The 18334-nt window shown below is 40.5% G+C and overlaps 1 long non-coding RNA gene across 4 annotated transcripts in view; it reads left to right on the plus strand.

The window, feature by feature from the left end:
- Positions 1-18334, plus strand: part of LOC129399676 (uncharacterized) — a 48885-nt gene that overhangs the window by 12376 nt on the left and 18175 nt on the right. For all 4 annotated transcript variants that reach the window (XR_008627248.1, XR_008627247.1, XR_008627249.1 and 1 more), the window contains one exon: positions 5727-5786. This is a non-coding gene — a long non-coding RNA (uncharacterized LOC129399676). The remainder of the gene's footprint in view (positions 1-5726; positions 5787-18334) is intronic.

An 18334-nucleotide genomic window follows, 5' to 3' on the forward strand; every position in this document is an offset into this window, starting at 1 on the left:
GGAGAATCAATACAAGGGCTAAGGCACTTGCCTTTCAGGTAGCCAATTTCGTTTCAATTCCAGGCACCACATAAGGTCCCCCAGGCACTTCCAAGAGTGACCCTTGAGCATAGAGCCAGAAGTAAGCCCTAAGCAATGCTGGGTGTGGCCCAAAAACAAACAGCAAAATTCTTTCTTGGGATCAGGGAGATAGTACAGAGAGATTAGGGTACATACCTTACATATATGCCTGATCACCAGTTTGATTTCCCTCTCCCTTAGCATTACTGGAGTTAGCCCTGGAGGCCCTGAGTACCACTGAGATTGCCCCGGTGGGTCTTATCTCTACAGAACTCAGCACTACCATATCCTTGGGCCCTAATATTTACTTAATCAGTCCAATCTACCAGGGTCATCAGAAGTGGCCTCCAGGACCCTTGAACCACTTGGGAATCACCCCCACTCCCTCCCACTTAAAAAACTTATTTTTTCTTTTATGATAATGGTAGCATTTACCAGTTACAAATGGCTCTGTGTTCTAGACACAGAGTAATTCAGTGGTTTTTCTGTTTGGATTTTTCTCAGACTTTGTCATATTGATGTTCTTTTCTACTGATTTCCTTATTTAAATGAGCATTGTTAAGAATATTGCTTTGGAAAAAAAAAGAATATTGCTTTGAATTTGTCATCAGAGAGCTTAGAAATTTCTGATGTGCTTGCGGTCCTTCCTGGGCTCTTTCTTAATCACTGCAGATGAATTTTAAGGCATGGCAGGTACTTTGTGCTACATTAGGTCTAGGTATAATTGGCTTGAGCAGCCCTGGTGATTGACGGGGTTCACAATTTTCAGATAGTGACTCAGTGTTTATGTGAACCTGGACAGTTGCTGGGAATTTGCCATTACTAGTGCCCTATAGCAGTTACAGCCCTGAGGTCCAGTGGACCTGGTCTGGCCCAGGGTACACAGTTGAAGATGTCTGGCATGGGCTGTCGTGCCAAAAGCCAGTGGTCATAGGTAGTAGATAATTATGAGTTTACAGGTTGAGTTATTATGGGATTTGTGTTTCCTTGTACCGGGCAGTACCAATAGTGCTCAAGGCCAAGTAGATCTGGGAAGAATCTGATGGTGTAATGTTGCAAGTGGTTGGCAGTGCCTGTGGCATCAAATTTAAGATGACCTGGGCTGTAATCAAGTATTTAAAATCAGAGGTGTCCACTTTTGAACAGACTTGGATAGTGACCAGTGTAAGTCATAATTTCCTACTGACAGGCCTATGGCAAGTCTGAACAGATCTGTGGTGCAATGTGGCATACAAGATTGCCAGTTCCCCAGGGTTTTTTTTTTCTGTCAAGTTCTGAGGGCCTAGGCAGTGGTGAGTGTCTGAGGGTAGTTGTATGCCAAGTTTATACAACCTTTGGGATCTACCTGGCCTCAAGATTGTGAGTGCCCTGATACCCTGAGTGCCACTATCGAGAGACCCTTCCTGGCAATTAGGGGATCAAGGTCACCAGCGCCTGGCAGTCCTGAGACTGACCTGGAGTGGTTCCAGATATTTCAAGATCTGTGTACATGGCTGAATATTCATTGTAGGGCAGGAGGCCTAAGAGGTAGTCAGCACCTCAGTCAGAAAGCATGCGCTAGGGGCTGGAGAGATAGCACAGCGGATAAGGTGTTTGCCTTGCACGCAGCCAACCCAGGTTCGATTCCCAGCATCCCATATGGTCCCCTGAGCACCGCCAGGGGTGATTCCTGAGTGCAGAGCCAGGAGTAACCCCTGTGCATCGCCAGGTGTGACCTCAAAAGCAAAAAAAAAAAAAAAGGAAAGAAAGCATGCGCTAGGTGCTGAATGGGAGAAGAGCAAGAAAAGGGTCTCTCTGCAGATTGGGAACAGTGGGCAAGTTGCTCTGGGAGGTATGGATTGCTTGCTGGCCAGCTGTGTACTGGGAGGAGCTGGATTCCTTTGTCCAGGCTATTCGCATGGGAAGGGTGGAACTCACTTCAGGAATTTGATCTCTTGATGTGATTCTAAGAAGAGAAGCTGCAAAAGACTTCTCCTAGCAAGGTCAGGAGAGGACACTTGAGATGACTCCTGCTGCTGATTTAAAGAGATGGCTAGTTAGCTAGCTACCTAATAGGTCTCTTCCCTCCTATTTCATCATAGAAATAGGCCCGTAGAATTGGGTGCACCTGTGCTTCCCAGAGGTAGTCTTCAGTACCTTCAGAAGTCTCTTCAGGGGGCTGGAGCAATAGTACAGAACGTAGGGTGTTTGCCTTGCACTCAGCCGACCCAGGTTCGATTCCCAGCATCCCATATGGTCCCCGAGAAGAAGTTTCTTCAGACCACTTGTTTTCCAGGGTAGGGGCAGGGGCAGGGATTTGTACTTTGTATATTACTTCCTTTTTGACTGCAACTTGAGGCTCTCTGAGGTGTCTCGCCTGGTGAGAGACCCTAATTCTGCTCCCTTTCTGTGACCTCAGAATCATGATTAGTAGGTTTGCAACAAGGTTCTGTAATTAATCTATATATTTGAGGTAAATTTTACTTATGTGAGAACGCTAAAAAAAGGATTGGCCTATTTGGTCATCTTGGCCCTACCCTAAACTTTCATTTTTGATATAGCCCATATCTTCTTATGATTTGTTTTCAGCTTGGATTTGAAATAAGGATAAACATATGTTATTTTGGGATTTTATTTGTTTGGGGATTGGGGCCACACCCAGCGGTACTCAGGGCTTACTCCTGGCTATGCACTCAGGAATTACTCCTGGCAGTGCTCAGGGGGCCATATGGGATCCTGGGGATCAAACCCGGGTCGACCATGTGCAAAGCAAACTCCCTACCCTCTTCAATCTTTTTAACTTGATTTTTTTGGTCACACTCAGTGGTACTTGGGGACTACCCCTGGCTCTGGGCTCAAGAGTTGTTTCCAGCAGTGATTGAGGATCACGCAGTGCTGGGGTTTGAATCTGGGACTCTCACATGTAAGGCATGTGCATAAGGCTGTCTCTCTGGCTTCTGGTTCATAATTATTTTAAAATAGAAATCCTCCCCATTGGATATCTTTATGTGTACGTGTGGGTGGGTGTGATTATATTTTGAAATAATAAACACTTTCAGAGGTCAGGATGTTATTATACAGTGTGCATGGGAATCTTAGGCTTTTATTTTTTATTTATTTACTTTTTTGTTGGGAGGCCACACCTGGTGGTGCTCAGGTCTTCTTTCTGCCTTTCTGCTCAGGCATTACTCCTGTTGGGACTTGGGGGAATCATGTGGGGTACTGGGAATTGAACTCCGGGGTCAGCTGCATGCAAGGTAAGAGCCCTACATGCTGTACTATCCCACAAGGCCTGGAAAAGGTTGATTAAGATACCTCTGTCTGACTAAAGGTAAATATTTTATGAAACTCTGTTTTAGTTCTTTATATTAGTACATATGGGTATCTCTGGTCCAGTGTAATTGTCTTTTTAAAGGTAAACAACTTTATAAGATAAAACCTTGTGTCATTCTTTGGTTAGATACCTGCTGTTTTTAAACATGAGCTGAGTATTTTCTGCTCCTTTTTCTCTTTGTCTTATGTTTTACTACTACTGGTTTATGGTGCCCTCTGTACAAATTCTTTGTCTAAAGGTTCTAAGAGTGAATATTTTAGGCTGTGTGGGCCATATGGTTTCTGCCTTTGTAGTACAGTGACAATAGTCATAGGGACAACACAAACAAATGAGTGCAGTTGTGTTCCATTAAAACTGTACTTACCTAAAAAGAAAACGACCGTGAGCTGGATTTGCCGTGTAAATTGTAATTTGCTATGTGACTTATTCTTCTTATAACTTCTGCCCTTATAGTTTAGCCAGGCTTGTCTGTAGTACAGTTTCCTTTAGAAAGGTGTGGGCATGGACAGGACTATGGCATGTTACTTTATTACATCTGGGTTAGCTTCCTAAACTTACTTTATTGCTGCACTTATCTAGGATCTCAAAGTTTCACTTTCTAGTATGTACAAAATTTAAATTAAATGTTGGAGAGGTGTTTGCCCGACCCTAAGCACAACCAAGTATCATGCCCCCTGAAATCAGAATCCCATGATATCAGAAGTTAGCTTGTACATCTCTGAGTGTAGTTTCTTTAATTAGGCACTTACAATTGCTGAGAACAAATTCTCCAGTTAGATAATGACAGGTTATTGGCCACCAACTTGGGGATTATGGGACCTGGTATCATATGAAATTACAAATATAGGCAGAACATAATATGCTTATAACCATATATATGATCCATCTAGACTTGGGTTCAGAGCTCTAAGAACTTAGCAGCAGGAGTTTATGAATTTTCATATTGGAGTCATGGCATTTATGTAACTTAGCTTTGGTTTGCTCATCCACTTTATCTTTTTTTAATTTCCACCTCATTTTTGTTGTTATTGTTTGAGGGCCTACTCCTGGTCCTGTACTCTCAGATGACATCATTCCTGGTGGGACTCAGGGACTCAGGGGACTTAGTCTTGGTGATTGAATCAGGGTCAGCATCATGCAAGGCAAACCCACTGTACTATTTTTCTAGCCCCTGCCACATGTGTTTAGCTTATGTATAGGTTCTGTTTACTTAGGGCCTAGTCTCTTAAATTCTGCTAGCTGTGGTCAGTCATCCTCTTAGCCTCACCCACTTTGTGTTAATTTACTATGTGTCCTTTCAGTTTTCTTTGCAACAGATTACCTTTTTTTTGAGAATAATCAATATTTGTTGAGTAAGAAAAGATAACAAAATAAAAGAAGCAAATAAATTCTTATTTTTGTTGGATATTTTAACATTTATTTCAATGGCTAATAAAACGAGCAAACAAAGAAAAACTGTGAAAAATGTCAACTATGTTAGTCATGGGTGTTAACTAGACTTATTTCAGCGATACATTTTGCAAATGTATAAAATATTGAATCATTATATGTGCACCCCAAATAATATAATGTCATTCAATTATATTCTAATGGTAAAAACCATCTGAGAGCTGGAGAGATAGTACACTGGATAAAACTCTTGCCTTGCACACAGCTGACCCGGGTTCTGTCCGTGGAACCACATATGGTCCACAGAGCTCCGACATGTGTAATCCCTGAACACAGAGCCAGAAATAAGGCCAGAGCACCGCTGGGTTTGGCTCCCAAACAAACAAAAAATTGAATAAAGCAAGAATCCAAATCTATCTAATTGGCATATATAGAACATTACACATAACAAAGGCCACATACATACTGTTTTCAGATTTTATGAATACTTTTAATGAGATTACCTTGTGTGTTTGTGTGTGTGTGTGTGTTCTTGGCAACACTCAGAGACCAGGTGGCTGGGCTCCTTTTTGCAGAGGATGTGCACCATCAGTCTGTTGAGCTAGCTCCCTTACTATAACTGATTACTTTTGATGTGCTTGGGTTTTGTTTTGTTTTGTTTTGTTTGCAATGCAAGGGATCACACCCAAGATTTCATATATGCAAGATTTCATATATTTCATGTATGCTTTATCACATAACTGCATTTTGGAGGCCCGTTTGATATCTTGAAAACACAAAGTTATTAGGCTTCTCTTATTTGAGGCTAACTAAATATTCGTGTGTGTACCAACTGTAGCCATTTGTGTCTTCACTTTTTTATTCTGCATATAATTCAGTGATTAGAAGCAGTCTGCTTTTTTCACTTGTTTGTCTAGTTTCTAAGTATCCATTAACATCTAGTTTCTCCTATCTTTTGTTTCAGGTCTTGCAATTGCAAATGCCTGAAGGTGCCAGTGTGGAGGAACCCTGTGAGATGCTCCTGGTATTCACGCTTCCTTTTCCTTAAAACCAAGCCTTGGATTATTTTTAGTTTGTCTGGGGGTGGGCGGGGGCGGGGTGGAGGGGATTGTTTAGCTACTTTTGATAGAGACAGTAGATAAATTTTTTTTTCATTTTTTGTTTCCTTGGGCCTTATCTGCCTTCACTTGGGGATCACTCCAAGCAGGCTCAGGGATTCATATAGGGTGCTAGACATTTAACGCATATTAGCGCCTTGTACGGTGAGCATCCTGCCCACTTTACTATCTTTGTATAGTAAATTAGTTTTTAGGTCTGAAGCAATAATACAAATGGTAGGGCACTTGTAAAACATGACCGACCTGGGCTTGATCCCTCATACCACATATGGTCCCTTGAACCCTTAAGGAATGATTCCTGAGTGTAGAGCCAGGAGTAAGCCAAGAGCACAACAGGGTGTAGATCAAAAAATAAAAGCAGACATACAAAAAATTTACTTAAAAAGGGTCAGGGCAATAGTACTGCAGGCAGGGTTCTTGCCTTACATGGGGCCAACCCAAGTTCGAATTTAAATGTAATGGTAGGGAGCAGTTGAGACTTCTAAGAGAATAGAGAATTTTGAGATTGTGATCAATCAGAACATGTACATTTCATTTGCAGTGGAAGGAAATTTCCACTTGGCACTTGCTGATAGTTTCCCATTGTTTTGAAATGCAGGCCTGGTATTTGACAATTTCCAGCTCTTTCCATGGGGCATAATTTCAAGCTGACGGCTGTTTTTTTTTGTTTTTGTTTTTGTTTTGTGGCCACACCTGGCAGTGTGCAGACATTACTCTTAGCTCTTTGTTCAGGGGTCTCTCCTGGCATTGCTCAGAGACCACATGGTGCCAGGAATTGAACCTAGGTCAGCTGTGTGCAGGACACCCTACCCACTATACTGTTGCTCCAGCCCTCAACTTTTTTAATGCTTCAGGGCAGCACATTGTGTCTTCCTCTATATAGTTTTAAGTTTTTATAGTAATGTTTTTTTCTCATGATAGGAAACTTGGCCTGGAAGTTGGTCGATTCCCTTGGGTAGTGTTTACAATTAGATCAGCCTTGAGTGGAACTGTATAGGCAATATATTAGGATATTAGGAAATGGTACGGGCTTTTTTTTTGATAGGGTGGGGAGCTAGTGGTTTTTTTGTTGTTATATTGTTTTTTTTTTTTTGGACCATACTCGTGCTGCTCAGGGCTTAGGGGTGGGACCCATATGGGTTATCAGGAAATCAAAACTGAGATGGTCATTTGCAAGTCAAGGGCCCTACCTTCTATGCTCTCTCTCTAGCCTGGAAATACTTGGAGGGGTTGTTGTTTTGTTTTGTTTCTATTTGGGGGCCACACTCAATGGTGCTCAGAGGTTACTCCTGGCTCTGCACACAGGAATCATTCCTGGAAGTGCTTGGGAGACCATATGGTTTTGAACCCAGGTCAGTTGTATGCAAGGCTGATGCCCTACCCACTCTCTGTATTATCACTCCAGGCCCCATGTAGCTCCGGAAGTGGTAGATACAGATAGCCTATACTTTTAAAAACAAATGCTAGTCTCCATTTTGTGAATAGGTAAGCATTTTGTGAAACTTGTCCCAGCCCTTTATGTTAAAATATATGAGTATCTCTGGTCCCATGTAACTATTTTTCTTAAAAAACTTTACAAGACACTGAGTGAAATGGATTATGAACAAATTGTCATTCTCTGGACTAGAGCAGTTTTATAGAACAGGTCTCTTGATCTGCAAAATGTTTTTTTTTAATGCCATGGTTGCCAGGGGCTGGAAAGGACCTGGAAAGTAAGATTTGTTTAATCAGTTTAGAGAGAAATGAGTTGTTTCATATATCTGTAATTTTTGGAAGATGAAAACATTCTGGAGATTGTTGTTCAGTCAGTGTGAATATTTCAACCTTATGGAACTGTAAATATAAATATGATTAAGATGATTAAAAATTAGAGTAAGAACCTGTATTGCAAACCATAACACCTTAAAGGAGAGAGGCTAAAAGGGAATGTGCCTGCCACAGAGGCGGGGAGTGGGGGAGGGGATGGGATGGGGGTGGTGGAAGGGATTTGGGGAACATTGGTGGCGGAGAATGGGCACTGGTGGAGGGACAGGTGCTTGATCATTGTATGACTGAAATGTAATCACCAAAGTTTGTAAATGTTTTTTAAAAAACTAGAGTAACAATTGATAATTTAACAATTTAGACAAGCATCGGGATATCTTTTGGTATGTTAAATATAACATCTCCAAAGCAAAAGTATGTGGTTGTTTTTGATCTACCTATTTCTGTCTATCAGGTGTCACTAAGCTATCCCAAGGTCCAAGAGGGGGACAGAGGGAGGATGAGGAAAAAAGGTGTACCCCAGTAGTGTTGGAGACACCAACACTGCTCCTGGAAATCCTCAGGTGGGCTATGTGCAGTGCTGAGGCTTGAACCCGAGGCCCTGCGCATGCCAAGCACGCACTTGAGGCCTCGCAGCTATTTTCCTGGCTTGTTGTTCACAGTTTTATTGGTTGAAATTATCAAAGGAGAAACCTATTTCGCAACTTGCAGAAGTTATGCAAAAATCTGATTTCATAAACAAAGTTTTATTGTCGCACAACCACATTTACTCAATCATGTATAGTATATGACTGCTTTTCTTTTAGGGAGGAAGGCTGGAGTGGTTGTGACTTGTGGCTGCAAATGGTACTTGCCCATTAAAGGAAAGCTTTGAAGTTGTTCTATGGGTACAGTTGCCAGATCTCCCCTTCCAGATCTTTCGTGACTTTAAAAAGATGCCTGCTTAGCAGCGTTGTCATAGGCTATTAGTGGCTTTTATCATATTTTGATGTTTTGAGGGATCCTTATTTCCTATTTCCTACTATGACTCCTTTTTTACTCTAACAGATCCCAGAAAACTTACACTGTTAGCTAGCTTTGCTTGTGGCTGGAAATGCCCTAAGCAATTTCTGGGTTAGTAGGTTGATTCTTACTTTTAAGCACTTACGTTTTTAAGAAACACTTCCTTGGGCCATCAGACAATTTAGACAACCCACAACTGTGCCATTCCAGCATAGGCTAACTTAGATAATGAGCCCATAAGTGTCCCAATAAAGAAAATTCTGTTTTCTGAGATTGGAAATAGTTTCAAAGCGGATCTGAGAATGCTGATAGCAAAAGTTTGTATCATTCATCTTTTAACATATTTAACTTTTTAAAAAATACTTGTAGGCCAGGGAGGTAGTTCAAGAGACTTGAGTATGTGCTTTCTATGTGGGAGTCCTGGATTTGATCCTGTAGCACTTTGTGGTCCCCCAAACACTACTGGGTGTGACCTAAAAATCAGAAAAAGAAATTTGAATGTATTTAAGGTTTAAAATGTGATGGCTTAATGTGTATAGTTAAATTATTTTTGTTGTTATTGTTGCTTTTTTACTATAAGCTAATTAACTTCTCAGTTATCATTTTTGTACCTGAAGTCTACACTTAGCAAATTTTTCATATTCATCAGACACTGCAGTCATCACACTGGTTATAACATCTCCCAGTTCCTCTTTATCTCTCATCTTTGGCTTCCTGTTGTCCACCAAGCTGCATTTTATCATTTTATCTCCTGGCTTTGTATTCTGCTTCCCCATAAGTGTTTGATTACTCCTTACAAAACCTTGGTTTCCTATGCAAGGTTACTCTGGTGACTTTGGCTGTATGTATTTCCCAACTCTGTCCTTTTAGGTTCAGAACCGCTCACTCTGTGCATTTCACAAACTTTCTTTCTCAATGTAGGAATTGGAGTGGCTTGGCTCATTCCTGCTTGGAGAGTCATTTTTGAATAAATGACAGTGATAAAACATTCGAGTAGTGTGTATCAGCTTTCTCTGGATGACAGGATAGGCCATAGTTTATAGTTTGTCTCTGTATAGGACCGGAGAGGTATCTTTTCTAGAAATATGACTAGGACATTTTTACCTTAAATGGGACTGTGAGTGTGATCACCACTTTATCTAGTTGTGTTTGTACTGCACTTGTACATACTGATCCTCATATGTCCTTCATCTTATATATTCCTTATTTTTCCTTTCTGGGGGGTGGGGAGTGGGACACACCCAGCTATGCTCAGGGCTAACTCCTTGTTCTGTGCTCAGGGATCACATTGTTGCTTGCAGGATCAAATGCAGTGCTGGGGTTCCAACCAAGGTTCACTGCATGCAAAGGCAAGTGCTTTAACCCCTTTACTCATTTATAAAGATGCTCCTATTTGTACTCTTCTAAGTATACTTACTAGGTGTTGTGGAAGTCTTTTGCTACACCACTGTCATTAAGCTAGTCTGCATTTGCTGTTCTTCCTACTTTAGTGCTTGTTTATCAGAACTGTGTATTAGAACTGAGAAATCTTGAAAAATAAACCAGAAGCAGTTATTGTGGATTCAGTAGTCTAGAATGATCTTAGGCATCACTATTTTATTTTTGGTGGGGTGGGGGTGGGGGACATTTGGGCCACATCGGGTAGTGCCCAGGTTTACTCCAGGCTCCATGCTGAGGGTCATCAGAATCAGAATCACTTCTGTTTTTCCTCAGGGGACCATATGGTATCCCAGGATATCAAACTCTTAGGTTGCCAGCCTGCAAGGCAAGACAGTACAGACACTGTACTGTCTCTTCGGCAGTCAAGCATCAGTTTGGAGGGGGTTGTTATTTTGTTTGATTTGGTTTTTGTTTGGGGGCCACAGCCAAGGATGCTCAGGGCTTACTCCTGACTCTGCATTCAGGGATCACTCCTGGCAGGCTCCTGGGACCATTTGGGGATCCAGGGATAAAAACCTAGGTTAACCTCATGCAAGGTAAATGTACTGTACTGTACCCACTGTACTGTCTTTTGGCCCCACGTCAGAAGTTTTAAAGCTCCTTACTGCTATTCTTAATTTTGATTTGTTTTGTATTTCTTTTTGCTTAATATTGGCTTCTGTGACCTGTGTATGTTCTTACTCGTGTTTGCTCTTGGTACTCATGAATTCTAGCACCTCACTAATTTGTTTTCTCTTGGTCTTCCATGAAGTCCCTTAGAGAAGAGATTGTGGTTATGATAGCATGATGGAAATGTCTGTAGTGAAAATTTGAGAAGATTTTCTGTAAAAATTTAGATAGTAAATACTTTATAGTCTTGCAGGCTCTGTTGCAACTATTCACTTGAAACATCAGCCATAGACAGTGAAATTGCACCAACAAGATTTCACCCATTGGCTATGGTTTGCTGACCCTTGGTCTATTACTTCTAGCGTATAATAACCTTGTTTATTTCACAATATTTTCTTAGCAGCTGTGCTTCAATTCATCCTTAACTTGAATTTGTGAATGACTTTGTAAGATTCTACTTTGTCTGAAAAATCAAGTTTTTTTATGTGATTATTGGGACTAGGGAGATGACTCAAAGGGCTGGAGTGCATGCTTTGCATGGAGGAGGCTCAGGTTTGATTCAAAACCACATGGTGCCTGGAGTACCACTGAGACCAAGCCCCAAGCAACATGAAACAGTTGATTTCAAGCCTCTGAATGGGGACTTCCATTTCAACTCCTGGCTCAAAGCTGATAGTAATCTGCATAGTACAATTCAGATAACAAGATTCTGTCATTGTCATTGTCATCCTGTTGCTCATCGATTTGTTCTAGAGGGCACCAGTAACCTCTCCATTATGAGATTTGGTGTTACTGTGTTTGGCATCGGCTATGCCGCAGGAAGCTTGCCAGGTTCTGCCGTGTGGGCGAGATACTCTCAGTAGCTTGCCGTGCTCTCTGATAGGGGCGGAGGAATCGAACCCGGGTTGGCTGTCTGCAAGGCAAACGCCCTGCCGCTGTGCTATTGCTCCAGCCATTATTCATAGAAATTTATTCAAAGGATGCTATAATCCAATCAGTTAGCTAAACTTGTTAGATGTTTGATGTGTACACTGAATTCTGTGTTGAACCATCTTTGATGTTATTAAGCATTTATATGCCACCTGTTAAGAATCTGTGCTGATTAAAAAATTTCATGAGGCCAGGGATGTGGCTCAGAAAATTTTTTAAAATCATGATTGTGGGGCTGGAGTGATAGCACAGCGGGTAGGGCGTTTACCTTGCACGCGGCCGACCCTGGTTCAATTCCCAGCATCCCATATGGTCTCCTGAGCACTGCCAAGGGTGATTCCTGAGTGTAAAGCCAGGAGTAACCCCTGTGCATCGCCGGGTGTGACCCCAAAAGCAAAATAATAATAATAATAAATAAATAAAATCATGATTGTAATTGACCTATAGGAAAAGAATATCCTCTTCAGGTTGAAGGAAGTATTCTGGTAGCATGTGTGTGTTTCTTGCAGGAAAATAAGAAATTGGCATGTTCAAGATGATTTCATTATGGTCAGCTCTGATGAATAACCTTATAATTTATATCTATGCAGTTGACTCATCATTTCCTTTTTTTAAAATTTTTTTAAAATTTATTTTATTCTTTAATTAGTGAATCACCATGAGGGTACAGATACAGATTCACACATGTTAGACATGTTAGAAGTTCTTTTTCCCTCATACAATGTTCACAAACACATCCCTCCACCAGTGCCCGTTCTCCATCACCAATAAACCCATATCCCTCCCCCCCATCCCATCTCCCCGCCACCCGACCCTGCCTCTGTGGCAGGGTACTCCCTTTTGATCTCTCTCTCTCCAATTGGGTGTTGTGGTTTGCAATAGGGGTATTGAGTGGCCATTGTGTTCAGTCTCTAGTCTACTTTCAGCACACATCTCCCTTCCCGGGCAGGATCTCCAACCACATTTTACTTGGTGTTCCCTTCTCTATCTGAGCTGCCTTTTTCCCCAGCATGTGAAACCAGCTTCCAAACCATGGAGCCAACCTACTGGTACTTATTTCTACTATTCTTGGATATTAGTCTCCTATTGTTATTTTATATTCTACAGATGAGTGCAATCTTTTCTATGTCTGTCTCTCTCTTTCTGACTCATTTCACTTAGCATGATGCTTTCCATGTTGATCAACTTATATGCAAAGTTCATGACTTCATTTTTTCTAACGGCTGCATAGTATTGCATTGTATAGATGTATCAGAGTTTCTTTAATCAGTCATCTGTTCTCGGGCACTCGGGTTTTTTCCAGATTCTGGATATTGTAAACAGTGCCGCGATGAACATATAAGTGCAGATGCCATTTCGACTATACTTTTTTGCTTCTCTGGGGTATATTCCCAGTAGTGGTATTTCTGGGTCAAATGGGAACTCAATTTCTAATTTTCTGAGAAGCGTCCATATTGTTTTCCAGAAGGGCTGAACCAGTCGGCATTCCCACCAGCAGTGTAGAAGGGTCCCTTTCTCCCCACATTCTCTCCAACAGCACTTGCTTTTGTTCTTTTGGATGTGTGCCAGTCTCTGTGGTGTGAGGTGGTATCTCATGGTTGTTTTGATCTGCATCTCCCTGATGATTAGTGATGTAGAGCACTTTTTCATGTGCCTTTTGGCCATTCGTATCTCTTCCTTGGGAAAGTTTCTGTTCATTTCTTCGCCCCATTTTCTGATGGGGTTGGATGTTTTCTTCTTATAGAGTTCAACCAGTGCCTTATATGCCCTTGATATCAACCCCTTACCGGATGGGTATTAGGTGAATATCCTTTCCCATTCTGTAGACTGTCTTTGTATTTTGGTCACTGTATCTTTTGCGGTGCAGAAGCTTCTTAGTTTAATGTAGTCCCATTTGTTTATCTCTGTTTCCTCTTGGTTGGTCAGTTGCGTGTCATCTTTGAAGAAACCGTTAGCTTCAATATCGTGGAGGGTTTTGCCTGCCTTGTCTTCAATGTACCTTATGGTTTGTGGTCTGATGTTGAAGTCCTTAATCCATTTTGATCTGATTTTTGTGCATGGTGTCAGGTCGAGGTCTAAGCCCATTCTTTTGCATGTGGTTGTCCAGTTGTGCCAGCACCATTTGTTAAAGAGGCTTTCCTTGCTCCATTTCACATTTCTTGCTCCCTTATCAAAGATTAGATGGTCATACATTTGGGGTTGTGTGTGGGGATATTCCACCCTGTTCCATCAGTCTGCAGCTCTGCCTTTGTTCCAGTACCATGCTGTTTTGATTATTACCGCTTTATAGTAAAGATTGAGGTTGGGGAGGGTGATGCCTCCCATCATCTTTTTCCCAAGAATTGTTTTAGCAATCCGTGGGCGTTTGTTGTTCCATGTGAATTTCAGGATTGCTTGATCCATTTCTTTGAAGAATGTCATGGGTATCCTTATAGGGAAAGCATTGAATCTGTACAATGCTTTTGGGAGTATTGCCATTTTGACAATGTTGATTCTCCCTAACAATGAGCAGGGGATATGTTTCCATTTCCTCACGTCCTCTTTTATTTCATGGAGTAGCGTCTTGTAGTTTTCTTTGTAGAGGTCTTTTATTTCCTTTGTTAAGCTGATTCCAAGGTACTTGATTTTCTGGGGCACAGTTGTGAATGGGATTGCTTTTTTTATGTCCCTTTCCTCTGTCTCATTGTTTGCATATAGAAAGGCCATGGATTTTTGGGTATTGATTTTATAGCCTGCAACTTTACTGTGCAAGTCTATTGTTTCTAAGAGTTTCTTAGTAGAGGCTTTAGGCTTCTCTAGATATAGTATCATATCATCTGCAAATAGTGAGAGTTTGATTTCTTCCTTTCCTATCTGGATGCCCTTGATATCTTTTTCTTGTCTAACAGCCATCACAAGTACTTCCAGGACTATATTGAACAAAAGTGGTGAGAGTGGGCATCCTTGTCTTGTCCCTGATCTTAGAGGAAAGGCCCTTAGTTTTTCCCCATTGAGGATAATGCTTGCCATAGGCTTATGGTAGATGGCTTCGATTATCTTGAGGAAAGTTCCTCCAAAACCCATTTTGGTGAGGGTTTTCATCATGAATGGATGTTGGATCTTGTCAAATGCTTTCTCTGCATCTATTGTTATGATCATATGGTTTTTATCTTTTGTTGATATGATGGATTATGTTGATTGATTTCCGAATGTTAAACCATCCTTGCATCCCCGGGATGAATCCCAGTTGGTCATGGTGTATGATCTTTTTGATGAGTTGTTGGATCCTATTTGCTAATATTTTGTTGAAGATCTTCGCATCGGTGTTCATCAGGGATATTGGTCTATAATTTTCTTTCTTAGTTGGTGTCTTTGTTTGGTTTTGGTATTAGGGAGATATGTGCTTCATAGAAACTGTTTGGGAGAGTTCCTGTTTTTTCAATTTCCTGGAAAAGCTTGAGGAGAATTGGCAACAAGACTTCTTTAAATGTTTGGAAGAATTTTCCAGTGAATCCATCTGGACCTGGGCTTTTGTTTTTGGGGAGACTTTTGATTACAGTTTCAATTTCCTTGATATTAATGGGTCTATTCAGGAATTCCAAGTCTTCTTGCTTCAGTCTTGGGAGATTGTAGGAGTTAAGGAATTCATCCATTTCATTTAAGTTCTCTTGTTTTGTGGCATATAGACTTTCAAAGTAGTCTCTGATAATCTTTTGAATTTCATTGGTTTCTGTTGTGATGTCCCCCTTTTCATTCCTGATTCTGTTTATTAGGGTTCTCTCTCTTTCTTGTGAGTCATGCTAGCGGTTTATCAATCTTGTTTATTTTCTCAAAGAACCAGTTCTTGGTTTCATTGATCTTTCGGATTGTTTTCTGGGTTTCCATGTCATTAATTTCTGCTCTAATTTTTATTATTTCCTTCCTTCGGTCTGGTTTGGGTTCCTTTTTCTGGTCCTTTTCTAAGGCCTTGAGCTGTGAAGTCAAGCTATCTGTGTAGGCCCTTTCTTCCTTCCTAAGGAATGTTTGCAGAGCTATAAATTTCCCCCTTTACACAGCTTTAGATGCGTCCCATAGGTTTTGGTAGCTCGTGTCTTCATTTGTTTCGAGGTATCTCTTGATTTCTTCCTTGATTTCCTTCCTGACCCACTCACTGTTCAACACTGAGCTGTTTAATTTTCAGGTGTTTGCTTTGATTCTCTGCGTCTGTGTGTGGTTAGCTTCTATCTTCAGCGCATCGTGGTCTGAGAAGGTAGTTGATACAATTTCTATTTTTCTGATTCTATTGAGCTATGTTTTGTGGCCCAGTACATGGTCTATTTTGGAAAATGTTCCGTGTGCACTGAAAAAGAATGTGTATTCTTTCTTTTTGGGGTGTAAAGCCCTGTATAGGTCTATTAGGCCTCTCTCTTCTATTTTTTCCTTCAGTGTCAGTATTTCCTTGGTGAGTTTTATTCTTGTCGATCTATCCAGAGGTGATAAGGCGGTGTTGAAGACTCCGACTACTATTGTGTTGCTAGCAATGTCCTCCTTAAAGTCTGTTAGGACTTGTTTTAAATGTTTAGCCAGTCGCTCATTAGGTGCGTATACGTTTAAGAGTGTGATTTCTTCCTGTTGTACATATCCCTTTATAAATAGGAAGTGACCTTCGCTGTCCCTTCTAATCTTTTTCAACCTGAAATCTATGTTGTCGAATACTAGTATGGCCACCCCAGCTTTTTTTTTAATTTATTTTTTTTTGAATTTTTAAAAATTTATTTATTTTTAATTAGTGAATCACCATGAGGGTACAATTACAGATTTATACACTTTTGTGCTTATGCTTCCCTCATACAAAGTTCGGGAACCCATCCCTTTACCAGTGCCCATTCTTCACCACCAGTAAACCCAGCATCCCTCCCACCCTCCCCAATCCCATCTCCTCCCACCCCACCCTGCCACTGTGGCAAGGCATTCCCTTCTGTTCTCTCTCTCTAATTAGCTGTTGTGGTTTGCAATAAAGGTGTTGAGTGGCCACTGTGCTCAGTCTCTAGCCCTCATTCAGCCCGCAACTCCCTTCCCCCACATGGCCTTCGACTACATTATAGTTGGTGATCCCTTCTCTGAGTTGCCCTTTCCCCAGAATGTGAGGCCAGCCTCCAAGCCATGGAGTCAACCTCCTGGTACTTATTTCTACAATTCTTGCCACCCCAGCTTTTTTGAGGGAGTGGTTTGCTTGCAGGATTGTTTTCCATCCTTTGACTTTGAGTCTGTGTTTGCTCTGACTGTTCAGGTGTGTTTCTTGTAGGCAGCAGAATGTTGGGTTTTGTTTCCGAATCCATTTTGCCACTCTGTGTCTTTTAATTGGTGCATTTAGACCATTGACATTGAGAGAGATTATTGTCATGGGATTTTGTGTCATCTTTCTGTGGGGTTTGTTGTTCTTGTAGGGTTTTTCCTTGTCTTACAAAAGCCCCTTTAGTCCTTCGTTTAAGCTTGGTTTTGTGACTCATCATTTCTTCACCAACTTTAATTTTAATCACAGAATCTCCAGTGAATTCTCAGGGCCCTATTCCTATGGGAAAGAGTCTAATGGAAAGAATGATAGTGTGGACATGTTCCTGGCATTAGTCATTGGTGTAAGTATGCATTTGGAAGTACTAGAGAAGAAAACATGATATAATAAAAAATTAGAGGTTATAGTTTTCTTGTGAGAAGTGAAATTTCCAGTTTTACCTAGGGAATTATTTTTGTTACTTTAGAAATAGTATATTTATGCTTTGTCATATGTTTATGCTTTGTCTTGGCCCTGAAAGAAATTTTCTACACTTCATCACCAAAGAACCTTTATGGATCTTGTAGTTATCCAAGTAGAGAGGATTATAGGTAGTGTTTATAATTTAAAAGTGTAAGTGACTGCTTTTAGTAGCCTGAAATTTGATGGCAGCATCATTAATTATGACATTGAAAGTGAAAATAAGATATTTTATCCGAGAATACATTGTCTTAATATCTAAGAACTTCTGTATTACCAAAGAAGAAAATTGTAGCACACGTTAAACTAGTAAACTAGATTTTTTTTAAGTTGAGGGCATGGTTCCTCCCCAACTGTGATGTTCAGCAGTTATTCCTGACTCTGTATTCAGAAACACCATTTGCTCAAAAGACCATATGTGATGCTGGGGATTGAACCAGTGTTGGCCATACATAAGGCAAGTGCCTTGACCCCTATGTAATCACCCAGCCCTGTTTTTTTAAAATCTCTCTTCTTTTGAAGTGGGGTACCTTTTGTTCCCCATATTGGCTTTTCCTTGAATCAGAGGTAATTACTAAGTCTTTGTTTATGTTTTGTATATGTAATCTTATTTATTGAAAGTTCTAATCCATTGATTTCAAAAATGTGACAGTATTATAACCCCAAACCCTCTTTTATGCTTGTAAAATGCATTATAATTTAAATGTTACATTAAATATGGTTATAAAAATGCATTTTGAAGTTTGAAGGGAAATAATGATTTCATGCATGATTTGACAAGTTAGTATTAAAACTAGATGAAGTTTTGGAAGCCAATAGATTATAAGAATCAACAGAAAATTTAATTCTTTTTTTTTTCATGTTTCTTGGAGTTTTTATTTTTTTTATTTTTTTTTTATTTTTTTTTAAAAATTTATTTATTTATTTATTTATTTATTTTTAATTAGAGAATCACCGTGAGGGTACAGTTACAGATTTATACACTTTTGTGCTTATACT

The sequence above is a fragment of the Sorex araneus genome, chromosome X, assembly GCF_027595985.1.
Source record: "Sorex araneus isolate mSorAra2 chromosome X, mSorAra2.pri, whole genome shotgun sequence".
NCBI classification, from domain to species: domain Eukaryota; kingdom Metazoa; phylum Chordata; class Mammalia; order Eulipotyphla; family Soricidae; genus Sorex; species Sorex araneus.